Here is a 26410-nt window from a genome sequence, read left to right on the forward strand (position 1 = left end):
AGGAGAAGCTCAGCTTTGAAAAAAGCTGAGTGGTTTTCTGGAGCTCCATAGGGATCACCCGTAATGGCCAGGAAACCCTGACCGGGGATCTAAGCTGCCCAGCTCTGGAGCCCGAATCCAGGCTGCCGACAGTAGGCTAGGTCCCGGGCAGGTTTCTTGAAGTCAGTTTGGGCAGGAAAACTTCCCCCAGCCTAGACTGAATGGCACCGGGGCATATCCTGATCCTCGAGGATGGGACAGTCAAAGGAGAGTGACCACTCCCCACAGTCCATAGAGGACAAAGGTAGCTGTACATGTGACCAAGGCATGGGCAGCCCATGGGTAAACATTAATTGCTGTAAACCACAGGGCGGATTTTACCCCCTGTGGTATTGTGTATTGGAGTAGGATAAAAGGAGGGCAGTTGCCCCATGAAGAGTGTATAATACCATTTTCTTTCTGCTGTAACATCTTGCTGTACTGCTGAGTTCTTTTCAGAACTATTTGTTGGCATTAAAACACCTCATCTTGTGACCTACAAGGCTCTGCAAAACTTAGCCCCATTCACCGGCTGTCCAGGGTGAACCAGCGTCTCCAAGTTCCGCCTTCCGCCAGCTACCGGTAGAGGCCTAGTCACCGACTAGTCGGGATTCGTCAACACTACCCAGGTGTGGTAAGGCAGCGTATCGGCACATACAGAGCAGAACTGTGGTTCCAAATGCCACGGCAGGTTAGGAGTTTGGTGGTGGCAGCATAAACCCGCCCACAGCGCAGTGAAGGAGTCAGTAAGAAGCGGTTACTGATGGTAAGCGGGAATCCCCTATGTGGCCAGGTCCCGTGTGACCTAAACTTCCAATCTGTGTACTGGGGATGGGACGCGAAAGCGGTGAGGTCTTTTGTATGGAACCGTCCAGTCACAGAAACCATTATAGATTCAGAAAAATCTTTATTAAAACAATAAATGTTTTCATTATTATCACTATAGCTGTAGAAACCATAGGGACACATATGGGGTTGATTCATTTGTTTTAATCATGGACACTACTAGATGGCACCCAAAAGCAGCAATTCAGTTGTTCTGCTTTACAGGCGCCCAGCAGCAGTGTCGAACTGGGGCATGTAGTGCCCACCTTGGGGTCCATGTCTAGGGTTGTGGTCAGTCTCTAGAGGGGGTGTGCCCCGCAGCCATATTGGTTTACCTAACCATTTTGCAAATGTTGGTCCCCTAGATAAATACATACAGTAAATACTGAAGTGCATGCATGATAATGTACTAGATTAGTATAAGCACAGTCTGGAACCTGGGTTCTAGAGGAGGGAGTGGGCCTCCAGGTAGTAGGGCCCACTGGTGGTTTCCCCTGTACCACTGTGGGCCAGTCCAACCCTGCCCTGCAGCCACGGAGGACACATTTTTTCTCACAGTCTCCTGAGGTGCAATATAAAATGTGTGCAAACTAGAGATGTGTGGCGGGCACTTTTCGTGTTTTGTGTTTTGGTTTTGGATCTGGATCCTCGCTCATGTTTTGGATCTGAATTGGTTTTGCAAAAACCACCCTTTTGGGTTTTGGTTTTAGTTTTGGATCTGGATTATTTTTTTCAAAAAAACCCATAAAAACAGCTAAAATAACAGAATTTGGTGGTAAGTTTGATCCTACAGTATTATTAGCCTCAATAACATTCATATCCACTCATTTCCAGTCTATTCTGAACACCTCACACCTCACAATATTGTTTTTAGGCCAAAAGGTTGCAACGAGGTCGCTGGATAACTAAGCTAAGCGACCCAAGTGGGCGGCACAAACACCTGGCCCATCTAGGAGTGGCACTGCAGTGTCAGACAGGATGGCACTTTTAAAAACTAGGCCCCAAAGAGCACATACTGCAAAGAAAAAAAAAACGTGCACCAAGGGCGCTGGGTGACTAGGCTAAGTGACACAAGTGTGCGACACAAACACCTGGCCTATCTAGGAGTGGCACTGCAGTTGTAGACAGGGTGGCTATTTTAAGAACTAGGCCTCAAGGAGAACATAATGCAAAGAAAAAAAAGAGGTGCACCGAGGTCGCTTGGTGACTAAGCTAAGTGACACAAGTGTGCGGCACAAACACCTGGCCCATCTAGGTGTGGCACTGCAGTGTCAGAAAAGATGTCATTTTTAAAAACTAGGCCCCAAACAGCACATGATGCAAAGAAAAAAATAAGAGGTGCAAGATGGAATTGTCCTTGGGCCCTCCCACCCACCCTTATGTGTTATAAACAGGACATGCACACTTTAATAAACCAATAATGTCAGTGACAAGGTCTGCCACACGACTGTGGCTGAAATGATAAATCCACCCACCAAAAAAGAAGCAATTCATCTATCCTTGCACAAACTGGATCTACAGAGGCAAGATGTCGTCCTCATCTTCCAATTCCTCACCTCTTTCAGCATGTACATCCTCCTCCTCCTCCTCACAGATTATTAATTCATCCCCACTGGAATCCACCATCACAGGTCCCTGTGTACTTTCTGGAGGCAAATGCTGGTATATGTCTTCCTCGAGGAAATTATAATTCATTTTGATGAACATCATCGACTCCACATTTTCTGGAAGTAATCTCCTACGCCGATCGCTGACAAGGTGAACGGCTGCACTAAACACTCTTTCAGAGTACACACTGGAGGGGGGACAACTTAGGTAAAATAAAGCCAGTTTGTGCAAGGGCCTCCAAATGGCCTCTTTTTCCAGCCAGTATACGTACGGACTGTCTGACGTGCCAACTTGGATGTGGTCACTCATATAATCCTCCACCAATCTTTTAATGGTGACAGAATCATATGCAGTGACAGTAGACGACATGTCAGTAATCGTTGGCAGGTCCCTCAGTCCGGACCAGATGTCAACACTCGCTCCAGACTGCTCTGCATCACCGCCAGCGGGTGGGCTCGGAATTCTTAGCCTTTTCCTCGCAGCCCCAGTTGCGGGAGAAAATGAAGGAGGAGCTGTTGACAGGTCAAGTTCCGCTTGAGTTGACAATTCTCTCAACAGCAGGTCTTTGAACCTCTACAGACTTGTGTCTGCCAGAAAGAGAGATACAATGTAGGCTTTAAATCTAGGATTGAGCACGGTGGCCAAAATGAGGTGCTCTGATTTCAACAGGTTGACCATGCTTGAATCCTTGCAAAGCGAATGAAGAGCTCCATCCACAAGTCCCACATAGTTAGCAGAATCGCTCCGTGTTAGCTCCTCCTTCAATTTCTCCAGCTGCTTCTGCAAAAGCCTGATGAGTGGAATGAGCTGACTCAAGCTGGCAGTGTCTGAACTGACTTCACGTGTGGCAAGATCGATGGGTTGGAGAACCTTGCACAAGACAGAAACCATTCTCCACTGAGCTTGAGTCAGGTGCATTCGTCCACCTCTTGCTTCAGGTGATGGCATGGCAGGTTCATTAGTGTTTGATGGCGCTCAAGTCTTCGGCATGCGGTCACTGAATGCCGAAAGTGGCCCACAATTTTTCAGGCCACCAACAGCGACTCCTGCACGCCACTGTAATTTTTCAAAAAATTCTGCACCACCAAATTAATTGTATGTGAAAAACATGGGACATGCTGTAATTTTCCCAGATGTAATGCACACACAATATTGGTGGCGTTGTCCGATATCACAAATCCCCAGGAGAGTCTAAGTGGGGTAAGCCATTGTGCGATGATGTACCTCAGTTTCCGTGAGAGGCTGATAGTGATGTGCCTCTTACGGAAAGCGATGATACACAGCGTAGCTTGCCTTGGAATGAGCTGGCGTTTATGAGTTGCTGCTACTAGTGCCGCTGCTGTTGTTGCTGCAGGAGGCAATACATCTACCCAGTGGGCTGTCACAGTCATGTAGTCCTTAGTTTGCCCTGCTCCACTTGTCCACATGTCCATGGTTAAGTGGACACTGGGTACAACCGCATTTTTCAGGACACTGAGGACACTCTTCTTAATGTCCCTGTACAGTCCGGGAATCGCTTTCCTAGTGAAGTGGAATCTAGATGGGATTTGGTACCGGGGACACACTACCTCCATCAATTGTCTAAATCCCACTGCACCAATGGCGGATACCGGATGTACTTCTAACACCAACATAGCTGTCAAGGCCTCAGTTATCTGCTTTGCACCAGGATGACTGCTGTCATATTTCATCTTCCTCGCAAAGGACTGTTGGACAGTCAAATGCTTAGCTGAAGTAGTACAAGTGGTCTTACGACTTCCCCTCTGGGATGACGATTGACTCCCAGTAGCAACACCAGCAGCGGCAGCAGCAGTAGGCGTACCACTCAAGGATCTTACAGAGGAATCCTGATTAGGAGAGGACTCATCAGTCATGCCAGTGACATGGCCTGCGGGACTACTGACATTCCTGACTGAGGAGGAAGTTGATGTTGAGGGAGTTGGTGGTGTGACTTGCAGGAGATTGTGAACAAGAGGAAGAAGGAATTTAGGTGTCGTTGGACTGCTTACGCTCTTACTCAAAGTTTCTGAACTTGACAATGACTTCTGATGAATGCCCAGCAGGTGACGTATAAGGGTGGATGTTCCTAGGTGGTTAACGTCCTTACCCCTACTTATTACGGATTGACAGAGGCAACACACGGCTTGACACCTGTTGTCCGGATTTGTGGAGAAATAATTCCTTTTTTGGTATTTTGCCCAGGCATGACAATGGACTTTCTCATCCCATGGACAACAACTGTCTCCCCCTGTGCCTGATTTAAACAAACCACATCACCATCAGAATCCTCCTTATCAACTTCCTCCTCAGAGCCAGAAACAGTGACATCTTCAATTTGAGTATCAGAAACTGGACTGTGAGTGCACCTTACAGCACTTGCAGACGGAATGCAAATGGTGGAAGGAGCCATCTCTTCCTGTACAGTGTTGGGAAGGCCAGGCATCGCAACCACCGACACACTTGGACTGTCCTTGGGGATTTGTGATACCATTTCAGAATGCAAAGTTCTTTGCTGTGCTTTTGCCAGCTTAACTCTTATAATTTTTCTAGCTGGAGTATGAGGGCAACCATCGGCAGGCGATGCTGAACCACTAGTCATGAACATAGGCCAGGGCCTTAGCCATTCCTTGCCACTCCGTGTCGCAAATGGCATATTGGCAAGTTTACGTTTCTCCTCAGATGATTTAAATTTCTTTTTTTAGGTCATTTTACTGAACTTTGGCTTTTTGGATTTTACATGCCCTCCACTATGACATTGGGCATCGCCCTTGGCAGACAACGTTGATGGCATTTCATTATCTATGTCATGACTAGTGGCAGCAGCTTCAGCACTAGGAGGAAGTGGTTCTTGATCTTTCCCTATTTCTCTTACGTCCTAGAGGATGCTGGGGTCCACATTAGTACCATGGGGTAATGACGGGTCCACCAGGAGTCATGGGCACTTTAAGAGTTTGAGAGTGTGGGCTGGCTTCTCCCTTTATGTGCACGGAGGAGCCGGTCACAGCTAGGGGAGCTCCATAGGAGTTTCTTCAGTTTTATTTTTTTTAATAGAATTTAGACACAGGGAGGCTGCTGGCAACAGCCACCCTGCTTTGTGGGACTAAGGGGGGAAGTAGTGTCCGCCCTGAGGGGTGCAAGCCACTATCTCCGCTGACTGGACACTGAGCTCCTGAGGGGACAGATTGATCGCCACCACAGGAGATCGCTCACCCCAGCAGCATGCCGCCAACCATCTTACAGAGCCAGAAGACGTCAGTGGGGAGTTAGTCACCGGCTCCCTGATATACGGGGACTGCGCTCCGGGGCTCAGCGGTACATGGTGCGGTGCTGTGAGGGGCGCTCTGAGCCAGTGCCTACACCCTAAACTGGTCCCACAGCCTGTTGGGGACCCCGGATCACCGCCAGCAAATTCACCTCAGGCCAGTATAAAAATTCAAATATGAGCGGGAGCAAGCGCCATGGAAGGGGGTGGAGCTTCACCTCAGAGCTGACCCAGCAGCATTCAGAACCCTCTTTCCTGCATGCAGACACTGACAGGGGAGAGCTGTCCCTCCACATCGACTCCAGCTGCCTTGTAATGGTACCATTGGGTTGTAGAAGGGGGGGGGGCTGTAATTTAGACTGTGTAACCTATTAAGGTACACAGTAAGCACTGATAAGGGGTGTCCTTATCTCCCAAGCTGCTGTGTGTGGGTTTGCTCCAAACTCTGTGTCTCTCTTGGCATTTTTAGTGGGGGATCTCTGTATGCCATTTCACTGTGTGTGGGGGGTGCTTGCTATCTCACATAAGCCATGTCTAGGGATTCTGTGTCATATGCTGCGGACTATATGTCATCTCAGGATGATCCCATTCCATGTAATCAGGATTGCTCTGGTTTAGCAGGATTGCTCTGGTTAAGAGAACCAGAATGATCAACCTCTATCAAGAGTATGATTTCTCAGATTTCTACTAGAGTAGCACAAAATGAAAATGCAACTCAGGTTTTACAGACCTCTATGGCTGTTTGGTCCAGGTCGGCACCTTCAGGGCCCCCTGGCACTCACTCTCAAAAACATGATTAGATTATGCAAGACGACACAGACACCGACTCTGACACAGTAGTCGGTGACGGGGAAGTGCTGAGGGGTGCGGCATCTCTTGCAAAAGGGGTGCAGTTAATGATTAAGCCATTAGAGATGTGTTAAATATTGTTGACACAATACCTGAGCAGGTTGAGGAGGCTTACTTCACCTATACTAAGAAAGCCTCGTTAACCTTTCCTGCATCTAAAGAATTAAATGCTACATTCGAAAAAAATCCTGGGAAAACCCACAGAAAAAATTCCAGATCCCAAGAAAAGTTCTGGTTGCATTCCCCTTTCCTGAGGTGGATAGAAAGAAATGGTAAACTCCACCCATAGTTGACGCATCGGTTTTGCATGTCCCGGGATCTGCCGTGTTGAAAGAACCAGCTGAATGCAAAATTGACACTATGATCAAATCCATATACACGGCTTCAGTTGCTTTATTACGGCCTACTATTGCCTGTGCATGGATTTCTATAGTAAAGTGGTCTGGTACGTTACTTGAGGAATTCGATACAATGGATAAATGTGATGTTGAATTGTTCTTACGTAACATACAGGATTCTGCAGGATTTAAGGTGGAATCCATGAAGGACCTGGGTTCGATGGCTGCTGGGACATCTTCCATGTCGGTCTCAGCTCGTAGAGGGCTCTGGCTGCCGACACGGAATCCAGGAAATGCATGGAGGACCTACCATACTCAGGTCAGGCCCTATTTGGGGAAGCGCTAGATGCGTGGATCTCCACAGCAACGGCGATTAAGTCACCCTTTCTTCCTTCAGCTGAGTCTGCCATGAAGAAACCTTTTTCTTCAGCTATGTCACAGTCCTTTCAGCCTCGTAAAATGAGAACAAAAAAGCCACATAACACCTTCTTTAGAGGAGGGCGGGCAAAATCCAAAAAACCCTGCTGCTGCAGGGTCCCAGGACCAGAAGCCTGCTTCTGGTACATCAAAATCCTCAGCATGACAGTGCTTCCTCCGCATGGCCTGGAGGATGGACCGGTGGGGGCGAGGCTCAGAAGGTTCAGTCACGTTTGGGTGACGTCAGGCCTGGACCCCTGGGTGCAAGATATTGTGTCCCAGGGGTACAGGCTGGAATTTCAGGAGCTCCCGCCTCACCGATTCTTCAAATCAGGCTTGCCAGCTTTACTGCTAGACAGGGCTATCCTACAGGAAGCCATCCAAGAATTAGCAGGGTCACAGGTAATTGTCATAGTTCCACCTCATATGCACAACAAGGGTTACTATTCAAGCCTTTTCGTGGTACCAAAACTGGATGGTTCGGTCAGACCAATTTTGAATTTGAAATTGTTCAACCCCTATCTTAGGGAGTTCAAATTCATAATGGAATCTCTGGGAGGGGTGATCTCAGGTCTGGAAGAGGGGGAGTTTCTTGTATCCCTGGATATCAAGGATGCGTACCTCCACATTCAGATTTGGCCGCCGAACCAGGCTTATCTTAGATTTGCACTGTTAGACAGTCACTATCAGTTTCAGACTCTGCCATTCGGCCTCTCCACAGCACCGAGGGTGTTCACCAAGGTGATGGCGGAGATGATGGTTCTCCTCCACAGGCAGGGAGTGAACATAATTCCATACCTGGACAATCTGCTGATAAAGGCAGTATCCAGGGAGAGGTTGTTACAGTCGGTTACTCTTACGACTCAACTGCTCAGGAATCACGGTTGGATCCTGAACCTTCCGAAATCACATTTGGAGCTGACAAGGAGATTGTCTTTCCTGGGGATGGTCTTCGACACGGAAGTGCAGAGGGTGTTTCTTCCAAGGGAGAAAGCGTTGGTGATATAGTCTATGGTCCGGGATGTATTGAAGCCTGCCCGGGTATCAGTTCATTAGTGCATTCGCCTTCTGGGGAAGATGGTGGCCTCATACAAGGCTCTACAGTACGAAAGATTCCATGCTCGACGCTTCCAACTGGATCTCCTGGTCAAATGGTCGGGGTGTCATCTGCACATGCACCAGAGGATACATCTGTCGCCAAAGGCAAGGATTTTGCTCCCCTGGTGGCTGCAAATGCCTAACCTTCTGGAGGGCTGCAGGTTCAGAATTCAGAACTGGATCCTTCTGACCATGGATGCAAGCCTAAGAGGTTAGGGAGTGGTCACCCAGGGGAAAACCTTCCAAGGAAGATGGTCAAATCAGGAAGCCATTCTTCCAATAAATATTCTGGAATTAAGAGCCGTGTACAATGGTCTTCTCCAAGCGGCTCATCTTCTACAAGATCGGGCCATTCAAGTACAGTCGGATAATGTAACTGCGGTGGCCTACATAAAACGTCAGGGAGGAACAAAGAGCAGAGCTGCAATGTCAGAGGTGACAAGAATCCTACTCTGGGCTGAAAGGCATGCGTTGGCGCTGTCAGCGATCTTCCTTCTGGGCGTGGACAACTGGGAAGCAGACTTCCTCAACAGACACGATCTCCATCCAGGGGAATGGGGCCTCCATCCGAAGTTGTTAACAGACGTGAAAAGTCGTTGGGGCATGCCTCAAATAGAGATGATGGCCTCATGTCTTAACAAGAAACTTTGAAGGTACTGTTCCAGGTCCAGAGACCCACAAGCAGTGGTGGTGGACGCCCTGGTAACTCCGTGGGTGTTCCAGTCAGTGTATGTGTTCCCTCCACTTCCACTCATTCCAAGAATCCTGAAGCTCATAAAGCAGTGGTTCCCAAACTTTTTTGAATCACGGCACCCTAGAGTATCAGAAATGTTTTCACGGCACCCCTAAGCCAATAGTTTCTTATTGAAAAATGTAGAAAGAAATATTAAATTAAGTAAATTGTCTTTATATGTCATCCTTATGTGGTAAGGGACCAGATTTGCTTCTGATTGTCAATATATTTTGAGATTGGCAGCCATTAACACTGGTATTGCTTTTTACATTGACCATGCAGATTTTTAATTGGTTCTGGACCACCAACCCGAGGCACCCCTGCAAGTGTACCGAGGCACCCCAGGGAGCCACGGCACACAGTTTGGGAACCACTGTCATAAAGAGAACAAGGGTTCAGGCAATACTCATTGCTCCGGACTGGCCAAGGTGAGCTTGGTACGCGGATATTCTGGATCTACTGCTAGAAGAACCATAGCCTCTTCCTCTTCGCGAGGACCTTCTTTAACAGGGGCCGTTCGCTTATCAGGACTTACCATGGCTACGTTTGACAGCATAGCGTTTGAATGTCATATCTTAGCCCGTAAGGGTATTTCAAGCAAGGTTATTCCTACCCTAATACAGGCTAGGAAAGGGGTAACATCTAAACATTACCATCGCATTTAAAAAAAATATGTCGGTGTAAATCCAAGAAATTTCCTACCGTGGAGTTTCAACTTGGACAGTTTCTCCTCTTCCTGGGTCTGTGTTTGGGATCCATGAAGGTCCAGATTTCGGCCTTATCTATTTTTTTTCCAGAAAAATGTTCAGACCTTTTTGAAAGGGGTTCTGCACATGCAGCCTCCCTTTGTGGCGCTGACGGCACCCTGGGATCTTACTGTGGTGTTGCAGTTCCTGCAATCGGATTGGTTTGAGCCTCTACAAGAGGTTGAGGTCAAGTTTCTCACGTGGAAGGCTGTCACTTTGTTGGCCATAGCTTCTGCTCAACGTGTGTCGGAGTTGGGGCCTGTATTCTGTAAAAGCCCCTATTTATTCTTCCATGAAGATAGAGCTGAGCTCAGGACACGTCAGCAGTTCCTTCCAAAGGTTTTGTTGGCTTTTCATATCAACCAACCTATTGTGGTGTCTGTGGCTACTGACTCCTCAATTACATCAAAGTCCTTGGACGTGGTGAGGGCTTTGAAGATCTATGTGAAGAGGACTGCTCTTCACAGAAAATCTGACTATTTGTTTGTCCTGTATGATCCCAAGAAAATTGGGTGTCCTGCTTCTAAGCAGACGATTTCTCGCTGGATTAGGTTCACTATCCAGCATGCATATTGGCCCTCATTCCGAGTCGTTCGCTCGTTCTCTTTCATCGCATCGCAGTGTAAATCCGCTTAGTGCGCATGCGCAATGTTCGCAAAGTTATTTTGCTAAGAAGATAGTATTTTTACTCACGGCTTTTTCATCGCTCCGGCGATCGTAGTGTGATTGACAGGAAATGGGTGTTACTGGGCGGAAACACGGCGTTTTAGGGGCGTGTGGATGAAAACGCTACCGTTTCCGGAAAAAACGCAGGAGTGGCCGGAGAAACGGGGGAGTGTCTGGGCGAACGCTGGGTGTGTTTATGACGTCAAACCAGGAACGACAAGCACTGAACTGATCGCACAGGCTTGAAGTTACTCAGAAACTGCAAAGTAGTTTGTATTCGCAATATTGCGAATACATCGGTCGCAATTTTAAGAAGCTAAGATACACTCCCAGTAGGCGTAGGCTTAGCGTGTGTAACTCTGCTAAATTCGCCTTGCGACCGATCAACTCGGAATGAGGGCCATTCTACGGCAGGATTGGTGGGTTCTTCTTGGGCGGCTACTCGGGGTGTCTCAGCTTTACAACTTTGCAGAGCGGCTACTTGATCAGGGTCGAACATGTTTGCTAAGTTCTACAAGTTCAATACTTTGGCCCCCGAGGGTCTAACATTTGGTCAGTCAGTTCTGCAGTAGCCTCCGTGCTCTCCCTCCCATTCTGGGAGGTTTGGTATTTCCCCATGGTACTAATGTGGACCCGAGCATCCTCTAGGACTTAAGAGAAAATAGGATTTTAATTACCTAACGGTAAATCCTTTTCTCATAGTCCATAGAGGATGCTGGGCGCTCGCCCAGCGCTTTGTGATCCTGCAGTGGTTCTCTGGATCAGTTTACCTTTGTTCTTGGTTGAGTAATGTTTCAACTTTTGCTGAGTTTCAAGATCGTTAGCTTGGTTTGCCTTGTATGTGTGAGCTGGTATGAATCTCGCCACTATCTGTGTATAATCCTTCTCTCGATGATGTCCATCTCCTCAGGCACAGTTTCTAGACTGAGTCTGGTAGGAGGGGCATAGAGGAAACAGCCAATCCACACTCTCAAACTCTTAAAGTGTCAATGGCTCCTAGTGGACCCATCTATACCCAATGGTATTAACGTGGACCCCAGCATCCTCTACAGACTACGAGAAAAGGATTTACCGGTAGGTAATTAAAAATTATCCTACAAATTTTTGTTGTCCATTATTTTTCTGGAGTTATATAAGACAATATGTTGCACAGGACAACATATCCCTACACCACACAGGGCAAACCTTGTAAAAATTATTTGGATTAAATATTAATAACCCCTTTAAATGGAGTAAATAAAATACAGCACAGGTCAGTACCACTGGACTTATATGGCAGTACCACTGGACTGGTTTTATACGGCAGTATTACTGGACTTATACGGCAGTACCACTGGAATTATATGGCAGTATCATTGGAATTATATGGCAGTACCACTGGACTGGATTTATATGGCAGTACCACTGGATTTATACGGCAGTACCACTGGACATATATGGCAGTATCACTGGAATTATATGGCAGTACCACTGGACTTATACGGCAGTATCACTGGACTTATACAGCAGAATCACTGGATATATACGGCAGTACCACTGGACATATGCGTAAGTATCACTAGAATTATATGGCAGTACCACAGGACTTATGCGGCAGTGCCACTGGACTGGATTTATACGGCAGAACCACTGGATATATATGGCAGTATCACTGGAATTATACGGCAGTACCACTGGACATATATGGCAGTATCACTGGACATATACGGCAGTACCACTGGACTGGATTTATATGACAGTATCACTGGACTTATGCAGCAGTACCATTGGACTTATACGGCAGTAACAATGGATTGCATTTATACAGCAATACCACTGGAGTTATACGGCAGTACCACTGGACATATACTGCAGTACCACTGAACTTATACAGCAGTACCACTGGACTGGATTTATACGACAGTACCACTGGACTTATACGGCAGAGCCACTAGACTGGATTTATATGGAAGTACCACTGGATTTATATGGCCGTACCACTGGACATATATGGCAGTATCACTGGAATTATATGGCAGTACCAATGGATTTATACGGCACTACCACTGGACTGGATTTATATGGCAGTACCACTGGAATTATATGGCAGTACCACTGGACATATAAGGCAGTATCACTGGAATTATATGGCATTACCACTGGACTTATACGACAGTACCACTGAACTGGACTTATACGGCAGTACCATTGGACTTATACGCCAGTAGCACTGGACTTATACAGCAGTACCACTGGACATATACTGCAGTATCACTGGATTTATATGGCAGTATCATTAGAGTGGATTCATACGGCAGTACCACTGGACATATATGGCAGTACCACTGAACATATACGGCAGTACCACTGGATTTATATGGCTGTACCACTGGACATATACAGTAGTACCACTGGACTGGATTTATACGGAAGTACCACTGGACTGGATTTGTATGGAAGTATCACTGAACATATATGGCAGTATCACTTGACATATACAGCAGTATCACTGCACTTATATAGCAGCACAGGGACACCACCACTGGACTGATGCAGGACAACACAGCACCACTGCAACGGACTGGACTTTTACAGCAGAGGACACCACCACTGTGACTGGACTGATATAGCACAAGACACCACCACTGGACTGATGCAGCACAACACAGCACCACTGGACTGGATTTACACAGCAGCACTGGACATATGGCAGCAGAGGACACCACCACTCTGACTGGACTGATGCAGCATAAGATACTAAACTGGACTGGGCAGCACAAGACAGCTCTGGAATCGCCACCCCACCTTACCGCACAGACACTGAGTGAGGACGAAGACACGTCCTCTCGCTACACTCTCCAATGCCGGAGTGAAAATTGCAGCAACGCGCACCTCATTATATGGAATCCAAAACTGAGAGAATCCGACAGCGGGATTAAGACATTTTGCCTCGTTCTGGTTTTTCCGAGTCTGGCGGGAAGTCCTGAGCCGGGTTTGGATCCGGGCTCGGGATGTGATGTTCGGTAGGGTTCGTTCTCAGGAAACCGAACCCCCTCATCTCTGGAGCAAACTCACCACTTTGGTGTCCAAACAGTAGTTTGGATGCCGAAAGCAGGACTTTAGATGGCTTTAGCCCTTTTACGCAGCTAAAATTGGCATGCACAAAATGCATGTGCGCCCAAACAACAATTGAATCGTGACAATTGTTTGGGCATCTAAACAATCCTGTTTCGGCAGGAAAATTAGACGCCCAAAACAACTGAATTACCCCCATAGGTGGGAGGGAGTAGTATTAGTAGTAGGGACACATGATAGGTGGGTGCTGGTAGCAGTCTGAAGGTACGTACACACTGGATGATGTATTGGCCGTTCTATTGATGGTTACCACTATATCTTAATGCATAGCAATAAAAAAATGACATTTGAAACAGCACTAGAGTCTCCCTTTTTTTCTTCTGTACTTTCACATTATTCCTGGAACAGAAGTTATAGCAGGGTAAGGTCACAGGTCTCTGGAGCTAAGAGGAGGTCTGTCCTCCACCATGTGGCTCACACACAGTGCCATATGCAGATACACTATGGATGGCCATCTTGGTTAGCAAATGAAGCTTCCCCGGAGGAGTCATTTTGTTGGATACTTCAAACAAGTAGTAGGGATACAGATATCATCTTGGGGTTGCAGAGATAGTAGGATCATAGGATGCTGGGGTGTTGGATGAGGAGCACTCTGCGCTTCCTGTATCTACTAATAAAAGTATTTGTAGTCTCTAGAACCCACTGGAACTCTTCAGGAGGTCTGACCTCCTAGATGCACTGCTGGGCATGCATGACTTCACTGAGCATCTTTCTCCTCGATGTCCATGTTATGTGGAGGTGTCCTGAGATTCACCTTTATTTTAAAGTGAACTAGACCCCCACAGGCTTCCCTGTTACCCTGTTACACCACCATTTGTATTATGGAGCACACCACTACATGTCCCCAGGAGGTATGCTCCATTATCACCTGGCACATTACAATACCCAGTACACCCAATGCTATGGGCCGCACTTAGCATACTAATAGTCTCTTGGACTTGGACAGTCCAATCCACCTGAATGCTACCTCTTTAAAAAACCTAATACCTGGATAAGTTGCCTCCTGTATGGACTAATTGTCACTCACATCTGTGTGTGAATGCCAAATTGTTTCCTCACAAATATTTAAAATGCCCACTCTAATATATACTGCAGACGCCAGGCGCATCTTATTACCATATACGATAAAAGTGTGCTGTACATCGCAAAACACTGCATCCCATAAGAGAAAATAATACACCCACACATTATCTGAGTTCCAAAGCTCATTGAGGTATATATTTGTTATTAAAAGGATATGGATTCAATATAATACAAAGTACAGTATACCTATAGTTACATGGTTAAACTCACACAGTAAGCAGTTAAAACATACAATTACATACAGTTACATACAGTTACAGTTACATACAGTTACAGGCCAGCGATACAATTACCATATATTTCAATGCACCCTCCTCTTAATATCTCTCTCTCTCTCAGCAAATAAATACAGGAACTGATCTGGCAATAACTCCATCATCGTCTAGTCCAAAACAACAACTGCCTTCCTGTGTGATCAGCAATGTGTTAACTAGTTTGGGGGAGGGAACTTACTCATTCATGATGAGTCACTAGTCTCTTTGTATATCCTAAACAGGTTCAGCCTTGGGAACGTCCAAAGGGGCTGGCCTGAGCTTCCTGTTCACCACCTGTTCGGAACATCTATTGTTCTAATAAAAGTGATTTTAGCTTTTATACATTTAATCATAATTATTTTTTGCAATGTCCTACAACTTAATAACAAGTATCAAATGAATCTACACATTAATCTGCTTGCTTTAATAACAAATATGACAGGTGTATCTGGTTTCGTTCAAATATTACACATACATGACATTACTTCATTATATAATTTTAAATCATCATGATGTCTGCACTTGATATTATTATAATTATGTAGCGCATGAAACAAGTGTTGAATCCAACTCTGTGGCATGTCCGTGTAAATGCATGTGTTACCATATATTGCTGTGCTTGCTGCACGTAATTGCAAGTATAGCGACTCATAATGTGTGTAGTTTGTATGTTCTTTCTATGTAATATTTTTTGACTTTGACAGTCCACCCTTTGGCAGCAAACAATAACTGCCATCAATTATTAATATAAGAAAAAAAATATTTCATACAATAATCGGTGACCTAGACACAAGTATGTATTATTTTTGCAAATCAGATACTTGTCTATATTTGGGGAAGACAGGGAGGAGGAAGAGACATCCTCTATATGCACTCGGTGGTCACAGGACCACTGGTTGGGTGTGAGACAACATTCAACCTATAGAGTCTGCTGGGACAGTGCTTTGGCTATAATGTCTGATTTGCGACGAACATTTCACACATACATGTACCTACGTCTTTGTACACTTATGTTTGCATTCGATTGAGGTTCTGCTGGGTAGAAGAAGAAGACACAATCAAATCGTGAAAGTGACATATAAAATTTTCATGATCTACATATTCCTATAATTTTCTGAACATTGTTTCCATATCTGGAACGTTGTTAGGATCTCCTGCTCTGTGCTGCCACGTCGCCATGGCAACCGGGAGGCAAGTGTTAGCGAAGTAACCTGAGCGCAGCTGATACTCCGGTCCGGGTTTTTACTGTGCAGTGGTTACAGGCTCTGTGCACGGCAGGTTTTGTGCTCACAGTCTGTGAGGTCTGAGTGGGGCGTGGACAGCACCTGCTATATAAGCCATCCTCTCAGGCTAGGCAGGTGCTGCTGAATCTTTGTTTGTTAGTCAGTTCCAGAGAATTAGCTAGTACTGTGTTACTTTGTATTTACTTGTTGCTTACTGCAAATAGGCCTTGGGATTCGGTACTTCATTCTGCCAATCCAGACCTAGCAGTAAGACTGGAGTCAGTTGTTTAACCTGCTGGGGTTCTTCTGCTATTCTGTGAACCCAGCAGGTTTGTGGCTGTACTCTCAGACCTGCTTGCTTAATCCTCCCTCACTGTGCAGGGCGTCCAGGTGTCAGTTTAGTGGCAGTAAGCTGAACCTGTGCCCTGCAAGTGGGGGTTAGGATTGTAGATACTCTCCTTGTGTCTATATTTCTATCTCTGACCAAGGAGTTTATTTCCACACCCGTTGGTAACCCTGTAAGGTACCTTCTGTTGCTCTTAGCAACATAATTTCGGGTGCTCCACATGTTAAATCACCACATCTCGCCTCATTGTCCGCTCTATTCCATCTGAGCATTCCTGACACTAGGGAGACACCCAATTCCTGAGCCTTCGGGCTTCTTATTTACTTTGTGTTTATTAGTTATTCCTGGAAAACTTCAGGGCCTGAGGGTGATGGGAAACATCCTGTCAGGCCAGAAGTCAGAATTTCCCAAAAAAACTTTTCTCATTCCGGTGACTTTGGAGATCCTCGGCCAAACTGTCAAGACTGTGGCCTTTGTTGACAGTGGGGCTGATGGGGTTTTCATGGACCGTCAATTCGCCCTGGAACACTCTGTTCCCTCAGTACCTTTGGCATCAGAGATTGAGATCTGTGGGTTAAACGGGGAACCATTGTCCCAGGGTAAAATTACCTCACGCACCAGCCAAATTCATTTGTTTATTGGAGCCACACACTCTGAAAAATGGTCTTTCTATGTGACTGTCTGTTCGTTTGCCCCATTGGTTTTGGTGTTACCCTAGTTAAGGGCCCATAACCCTCAATTTGACTGGGTCTCTGGGGAGATTCTTAGTTGGGGTAGTGATTGCTTCAGGAGTTGCTTGAGCCTTCCAGTCAGGCTCTCGCAGCTAAGTTTGCCAGGATTGCCAGGATGTTATGCAGATTTTGCGGATGTATTCTCCAAAAAAGTTGCGGAGGTACTACCTCCCCATCGCCCCTATGACTGTGCCATTGATTTGTTGCCGGATGCTAAGCTTCCCAAGTGCAGGTTGTACTCCCTGTCACGTCCTGAGACTCAGGCTATGGCAGAGTACTTTCAGGAGAACTTGGCTAAGGGATTTATCAGACCCTCACAGTCCCCAGTTAGGTCGGGGTTCTTCTTCGTGGGTAAAAAGGACAGTTCGTTGCGACCCTGCATCGACTTCAGGGAATTGAACCGTATCACGATTAAAAACTCTTACCCACTGCCTCTCATTTCGGTTTTGTTTGACCAGCTTCGTACTGCCACCACTTTTTCTAAGATTGACCTACGCGGTGCCTACAATCTAATCCGAATAAGAGAGGGGGATGAATTTAATACCCACTCAGGGCATTATGAATATTTGGTGATGCCTTTTGGGCTCTCTAATGCCCCGGCAGTCTTCCAGGAATTCATGAACGATGTGCTCAGGGAATATTTGGATAGATTCTTAGTTGTTTATCTTGATGACATCCTAATCTTCTCCCATTCCCTAGAGGAACATCGGAAGCATGTACGCTTGGTCCTCCAGAAACTCAGAGACCACCAGCTTGGGGCGAAGCTGGAGTAGTGCGAATTTGAAGTCCAGCAAATCGCATTTCTAGGATATATTATCTCCCCAGAAGGTTTCCAAATGGAGGGTTCTAAGGTACAGGCAGTCCTGGATTGGGTGCAGGCCACTAATTTGAAGGCGCTTCAGCATTTTCTGGGCTTTGCGAATTTTTATAGACGATTTATCGCTGGATTTTCGTCTATAGTGGCACCCTTGGTGGCACTCACTAAGAAAGGGGCGGATGTTGCTCACTGGTCTTGTGAGGCCAAAGCGGCCTTGCCCATCTCAAAAGGGCATTTGTCTCGGCCAAGGTGCTGCAACACCCAGATCCAGAGCGTCCTTTTGTGGTGGAGGTGGATGCCTCTGAGATAGGTATTGGGGCAGTGCTCTCTCAGATAAGGGTGTCTGAAAATCGCCTTCATCCTTGTGCTTACTTTTCCCGTAAATTTTCGTCTGCCGAGATGAGTTATGACGTGGGTAACCGGGAATTGTTGGCCATAAAGGATGCACTCGGGGAGTGGAGACACTGGCTTGTGGGGGCTAAGTTTGTGGTCTCAATTCTCACCGACCATAAGAATCTGGCATATTTAGCGTCAGCGAAGCGGCTCAATGCCAGGCAGGCACGATGGGCTTTGTTTTTTGCTTGCTTGCATTTTTTGATAACATATCGCCCTGGGTCAAAAAACATCAAGGCTGATGCGCTCTCGTGGAGTGTTGCTCCAGTCCAAGAGACCACCAAGGAGCCATTGCCCATTGTGTCCCCATCATGTATTAAAGTGGGCATTACCCAGGACCTCTTGTCATTAGTCCTTCGAGCACAGGAGCAGGCTCCTCCAGACCTTCAGGTAGGTCTCTTGTTTTTGCCTCCTAGGTTAAGACAGCGAGTGTTCCTGGAATTCCATGCCAAGAGGTCGGCAGGGCATCCAGGTATTGCCAGAACTCGGGAGTTGCTGTCTAGGGCGGTGTGGTGATCCTCGGTGGCTAGGGATGTGGATCAGTGGGTTCAGGCATGTGACATTTGTGCCCGAAATAAAACTCCTAGAGGGGTTCCTGTCGGCCCATTACATCCACTCTCTATTCCATCTAAGCCCTGGACCCACATTTCCATGGATTTTGTGGTGTACTTGCCCAAATCCTCGGGGATGACAGCCATTTGGGTTGTCGTTGACAGGTTTTCGAAGATGGCGCATTTCGTTCCACTGGTTGGGTTGCCATCGGCCAGACGCCTGTCTGAGTTATTTATGCAGCATTTTGTGCGTCTCCACGGGTTGCCACTTGATGTGGTCACTGACCGTGGATCCCAGTTTGTGGCCAAATTCTGGAGGGCATTTTGTTCTGATCTCCAGATTTCTGTGAGCTTGTCGTCAGGCTACCATCCACAGTCTAATGGGCAGACTGAAAGGGTGAACCAGTCCTTGGAGCAGTTCCTCAGGTGTTATGTCTCCAAGTGTCATACTGACTGGGTTGCTCATCTGTCCATGGCGGAGTTTGCCTATAACAACGCGGCTCACTCTGCTACAGGGATCTCTCCCTTCATTTGTGTGTATGGGCATCATCCTAAGGCCAATTCTTTTGACCCCTGGATTCCACGCCTGGTGGTTCCTCTGTGGTTTCGGCCCTTAGGGGTATTTGGAGGAAAGTGAAGAAAGCCCTTGTGTCTGTGTCATTAGTGACCAAAAGGGGTTTTGATAAGCGGAGAAGACCCTGCAGCTTCAAATTAGGAGACTTCGTCTGGTTGTCCACCAAGAATTTGAAGTTGAGACAGCCATCTCATAAGTTAGGCCCCCGGTTCATCGGCCCTTATAAGATCACCAGGGTTATCAATCTGGTGGCATTTCAGTTAGATCTGCCCCGTTCATTGGGTATCAATAAAACATTTAATTGTTCCGTTTTAAAACTGGCGGTTAGTAATCCTTCTTCCAGTGGAAGACCTTCTCCTCTTCTGATACGGGGTCGGAGGGAGTTTGTTGTTGAAAGAGTTCTTGACTCCAAGATGGTTCGGGGTCGGCTGTCATTTTTGGTGCACTGGAAGGGGTATGGCCCGGAGGAGCGGTGCGCAGTTGTGATCTTCATGCCCCCAGACTGATACGCTCTTTCTTCTCGCAGTTCTCTGATAAACCCGGTGGTAGGGGTTCTTTGACCCATCGTCAGAGGGGGGGTACTGTTAGGATCTCCTGCTCTGTGCTGCCACGTCGCCATGGCAACCGGGAGGCAAGTGTTAGCGAAGTAACCTGAGCGCAGCTGATACTCCGGTCCGGGTTTTTACTGTGCAGTGGTTACAGGCTCTGTGCACGGCAGGGAATCCGGCGCTGGTTTTGTGCTCACAGTCTGAGGTCTGAGTGGGGCGTGGACAGCACCTGCTATATAAGCCATCCTCTCAGGCTAGGCAGGTGCTGATGAATCTTTGTTTGTTAGTCAGTTCCAGAGAGTTAGCTAGTACTGTGTTACTTTGTATTTACTTGTTGCTTACTGCAAATAGGCCTTGGGATTTGGTACTTCATTCTGCCAATCCAGACCTAGCAGTAAGACTGGAGTCAGTTGTTTAACCTGCTGGGGTTCTTCTGCTATTCTGTGAACCCAGCAGGTTTGTGGCTGTACTCTCAGACCTGCTTGCTTAATCCTCCCTCACTGTGCAGGGCGTACAGGTGTCAGTTTAGTGGCAGTAAGCTGAACCTGTGCCCTGCAAGTGGGGGGTTAGGATTGTGGATACTCTCCTTGTGTCTATATTTCTATCTCTGACCAAGGAGTTTATTTCCACACCCGTTGTTAACCCTTTAGGGTTCCTTCTGTTGCTCTTAGCAACATCATTTTGGGTGCTCCACATGTTAAATCACCACATCTCGCCTCATTGTCCGCTCTATTCCATCTGAGCATTCCTGACACTAGGGAGACACCCAATTCCTGAGCCTTCGGGCTTCTTTGTTCACTTTGTGTTTATTAGTTATTCCCTCACCTTCTATGTGTGTTATGTTATACTCCCAAGTCTGTCTATGAGTTCGTTTGCTTTGCATCCCTCTCTGTTCATACACCGGTATACTCCTGTCAGCACCGGTGTGCGTAACAAACGTATGCTAGGTCTGTTTAAGTATTGAACAAGGGTTATAAGTAGTGTCCTTCCTAAATAACATAAACCTTCAGAGTTCGGGGAGAGCCACTCATAAACCTTTCTTCCACATATATTAATGAGCTCTTTATCTGCAGTGTGAATAGCCATTGTCTGATTGTTCCTGATTACCTCTGAACTCCATAACTACTAGAACTTTGATTTTTCTCTGACTTTAACAAACTGATCGGCTAATCCAAGGATCCTATAAGGAAATCACTCCTTCCTCCAGAACCAGTTCCAGTCCCACACTCAACTCCTCATAAAAAACCTCGCAAAAATAGAATATTATGAAAAAAAAATGTTTGTCAGCGGGAAAGAGAGAAAAGAGAAATAGAACAAAACAATGACTGGTCTTTCTGCAATCCTTCAGTACGCACAGGTAGTATTCAACAGTGCCGCCTCTCAGTCTTCACGGAACAGAGTCTCTGGTGATACTTTTGCGATCTCAATCCATTTACAAGTTCCTTCCGGACTACCGACTTTTCTGCAATGGGAATCGTGGACCCAAGTCTCTCTCCCAGTTACTTTCACTGGGATAGTGCTGTCAACAAAACTTGGTATGGTCCTTCCCACCTGTCTATTAGGCAACTTGAGCATAAGAACAATCACACAGTCTCTTTGTTCACAATCAAGACAGTTAGTATTTGGCATACCTGCAATCTACAGTTTCAAGTTCTTTTGTCAAGTTCTCAAATGCTGGCTCATCTCAATAAGGTACTGTACTGTCACCTCATTGGTGTATTTCTGATCATTGTGCGGATCAATCATGACATGAGGTTGTCTTCCAAAAAACCCCTAAAAAAGACACAAATACCAAAACAAAAACAAAAACAAATATCAAAGAGGGTGATTTGTTGAGTGAAGATCTGGGAGTGGTTCCGAAGCTACATAATACTAGTGGCAGAATCTATGATCACAATGGTACAATTTCAAGCTTTGCTCCTACTTCTAGGGGTACCATTATCTACACACAAATGTCTGCACAATTTTTCTTTGCGGTAAACACAGCAGCATCCGTGGCGGCAGGAAATGCCTCTAACCAGTTTGAGAAAACATCAGTGCACACCAATACATATCAATAATTCCTAAAGGATGTTAACTGTACGAAGTCGATTTGTATTTCCTCAAAAGATCCGTCTGCAGGAGGGATATGGGATGGCTCTGTTGGTATTGCCTTACCAATATTCTTCCTCAAGCTAGCAAGACAGGTCATTGCTCTCTTAACTGCATGAGAATAGAATCCTGGCGCACACCAGTAGGCTCTCATCAGCCTGCACATACCCTCTTTGCCTAGATGAGTCAGACCGTGTGCCACCTCAGCTAGACTTGGAAGGTATGCTCTGGGGGCTACTGGCTTACCGTGTCCACCTGCCCACAGTCCTGAGGACTCCTGGCCATACCCCTTTGTACTCCAGACTGCCTTTTCCTTTAGGGAACACAATTTTTTTGTATCTTAATTTAACTATCGTGTGTTTGCAATGTAGAGTACCATGATCATAACTCAAAAAAGAAAAAAAGAAACATCTCTAGAGGAGAGAAAGAAGAAGAAAATGAAAATGAAAATGTCAGGTTTGTCATTCACCAACAGGCATATCAGTGTCTATGCAAAATTTCCCTTCACCAGTATTCCCATTCTCCACCCTTTGTGCATGACAAGGCACACTGCAGTAATACTGGTGTCATCGTCCTGTTGAGATATACTGGGTTTGGGCAGAAATCTGGGACCTAGGCATGTGGAGTTTGAACTGTAACTGGGTCCATGTATTGTATCACCATGTGTGAATGCAAAAGATGAAGAGGAAACTGTAGAGAAACAGAATAGAGGTTGGTGACAGATGAGTTTGTAGAGGTTAAGATTTTATAAAAATTTGACAAATGGATTGGGCACTACGGGGAAGTGATTCTCTACTTGGTCTACTCTCCTAAAAAAAAATTCTGTGTTTATCATATCACTATTGAGACTATTCCAGCCATCAATCCAGTGTCTTGTCCATTCTAAGTTCATAGGGAACCCGGTATCTGTGAGATAATTTCCTCTACCTGTGATGGACATGCATCTAGAACAGTAGAATGCGACATTAGTCTTCGTGGGTGTCTAACATACTTTGTACTTCCTGAGCGGGAGCACAGTATATGTATATCATATCTAACAAAATTAAGTTAATCAGGGGCCATTTCTGCTAGGAAAAAGAAGTAAAAGTTTAGAGGCCCCATCTTAACCCCAGCAAGTTCTGTCAAAGGGTAATGTTGCATTTATTTTGTTCTTCCCATTAGCCGAATCTGTGTTTTCTATATGGCTTATGATTCCTTACTATATGTCCCTTGGTCCCATCTATGTGTTTAATAATGTGGCTTGTGTTTTCTGTCTAAGGGATCTATATTGACTATGTGTCCTACTACTCCTACAATCTCTGGCAAAATGCCTTTCCTTCCTACAAGTGTAACATATTATTGACCATTACGGATCTGAGGTTTGGACTGATGGGTCTTTCCTGTATGTGCCAGTATACTTACTGTCCTCAACCTCTCCACCTGTTGTTCTCTGTGTCTAGCACTATTCTTGGGATGTTCAATAGCACACTCTCTAAGATTAGCTACTGTGACTCCTTTCCAATTTTGCAAAGAAGTCTGCACCCTGACCCTCAATGCCTTATTGAGCCCGTCCATTAGCACAGAGACAGCTACCTCCCATTTGCCGAATTAGTGTTTACCAGTGATCTTATCCAGATGGAAAGTTTTCTATTACTGCAAGAGACAAAAACAATTTTTTTTTTAACAAGCTTCTAGGTTATGCGAAGTATTCATTCAATCCTTCTCATCCCGTATTAAGGGTCTGTACATGGTCCAACAAACATTTCCGAGCTCATCTTTACTAGGGGCATTACTAGAAATGAATACTTCTTATATGGTAACTGAATGAAATACCTGGGGGTTACCTTGTCTCTGTCCGCTTTCCTATTGGCAAAATACTAATGTGCGGACAGGTTTTTTTTCTCCATTTCTGACGTTACTTTCTTGATTTTTTGGGGGGGGGTTTTACTATATATGTACACGAATGATACCATACTTAGCTGTTCCACTGGTCTCAGCCACTTCCCCCACAGGCTACTGCTCTTCTTTTACTGGTTGGATACTCCTCTGGGTGCATGAGAAATGGCTGAAAACAATCAGGTCACCTTCTCCTCCTAAATAAAACTTCAACATTCATTAGTACATATATAGGTTACAGTCATATTTTTCATATTTTTATTATTTTCTATAGTTTGTATGCTGGCCGTAACTGCTTCCACATCTACATATTGCGGTGTACTTGCATTCTCTTTTTTTTCTTCCTACTTGTTTATTGTTGCTACAAGTTCAAACAGTTCTTATATTTCCATTCTTGTCTTATATGACTTTGGTTAGACATACCACCTGCAATACCTTAGGATCAAACTCGCCAACCCCTCTTGCTGCCACAGGTTTAAACAATTTGTATGTCTGACCCTTTGTTTTCTGGATTTTATCAGACATATCCTTATCCTTAAGTTCTGCAATACCTCTGGTTCAAAGCTGCCCACCTTAGGGAAGGGTCCCCTATCTTTGTCAGTCATACATAACCATTCATTGCAAAAAGCCTCCGTGTGTGAACCATACTTTTCACACATAATAAACCTTGCTGACTCTCTCGTTCGCAATTCTGACCTTCTCGGTCCCGAGTCTGACCTTTTCGGTCCCAACTCTACTTCAGCCAGAACCCTAGCTACCAAATGCCCATCGCGGACTTTTTGCCAATAAACGCAATCCCCAATGCACACCGCAGATAGACGTGAAAGACACCTAGCGCTTTCACTCGCTCCTTCTCCGCTGAGTACCACGACTCACTCCAATAGTGAACACCGCGTACCCAGTGAGACCCTATTGGTTTCTATTTACTGGAAGTATTAGGAGTGACTTACTTTTTCCAGTAAATATCTGCTGCTGGAGATTTTCCTGAGAGAGACAAGCGAAAACTCCCTATACACTTATACACAAATCACGCGTGCGTATGCTCTATACAGCGCTAATGATACTGCGATTCTACGCAAAAAGCTTGTAAAAAGGGTATCAAGTTGCGCTATCTATTGCGCCCACAAATGCGCAGTCCAATCGCACAGTGTATAGGTACTTGTTACCTATCTGCCGTAATACCACGGGTCAATGTACAAACTGTGACCTTCAGCTCGGAGCGTAACAAAAAACCTTTTTACTTCAATACTACACAATGCACAATTCCCTTTTACGCTCATTTGCAAATCTTCACGATTTGCGTATTAAACCTTATACTAACGTGAGACAGCCGACTTACGCCACCAAGCCACTTACTTGATGTACCACACTACGGGATCCCGAATTCCCTGGGATCAATATCCACTCACTCCTACGTTCGCTCACTCAAATACACTTTGTTTTTTTCTGTACAGAAAATTTCAATTCATTCAGATAGTCAGCTTTACCCCAGAGGCAATACAGTTTAAACAAAAGTTTTATACTAATCTGCATTAGAAACCGGGTAGTTTTGTGCTATTGTATTAAATGTCTACTATCCCACCTTTGAACTAAATGACACTATTGTGTAATTTGTACTTAGCGCCCGCATTCTTACGCACTTTGCGTAAACACGCGGCCGTGCATGTCTCTTACGCTGCATGCGCAGTCCTTTACTTTGTCCGAGACATGTGTACAAAACCCTGTGTCCGCAATAAAACAAATCACACAGCTCTATAAATGTGAACAATACTAATTACTATTGCCCACTAGACACAACTTGTTCTGTATAAACTTTTATGCAGACCTGCGTTTGTGTCTTTACACTTACTTCCTTACAATACTGTTATTTCAAATTTACCTATATAGCAACAAATGTATCCTATGTCACACAGATCTATAATGACTCTAGCAATAATCAATAATTTAAATTATATGATTCAGATTGGATAGCTATCTTGCAGAACATACACTGATATAAATATACACATAATTATAATAATATTATATATATGTACCATTCACTGGCCTCCTATGAGACACCTTACCTCTAATTTGCATATCAAAGATATTTGCTTTTCACTACTAAAAAAAGTAGTTACACAGGTTAATTTGCATTTCAATGGTTACGATTCTTGGAAGAAAAGAGAAAAAAAAAACCCCTCTCTTTCCTTTTTCTATCTGTGTGCAACCCCCCAGTTGATGAAGGTAATTACGCACAGACAAGGAAAA

Source organism: Pseudophryne corroboree, chromosome 5 (genome assembly GCF_028390025.1).
Source record: "Pseudophryne corroboree isolate aPseCor3 chromosome 5, aPseCor3.hap2, whole genome shotgun sequence".
Taxonomy (NCBI): Eukaryota; Metazoa; Chordata; class Amphibia; order Anura; family Myobatrachidae; genus Pseudophryne; species Pseudophryne corroboree.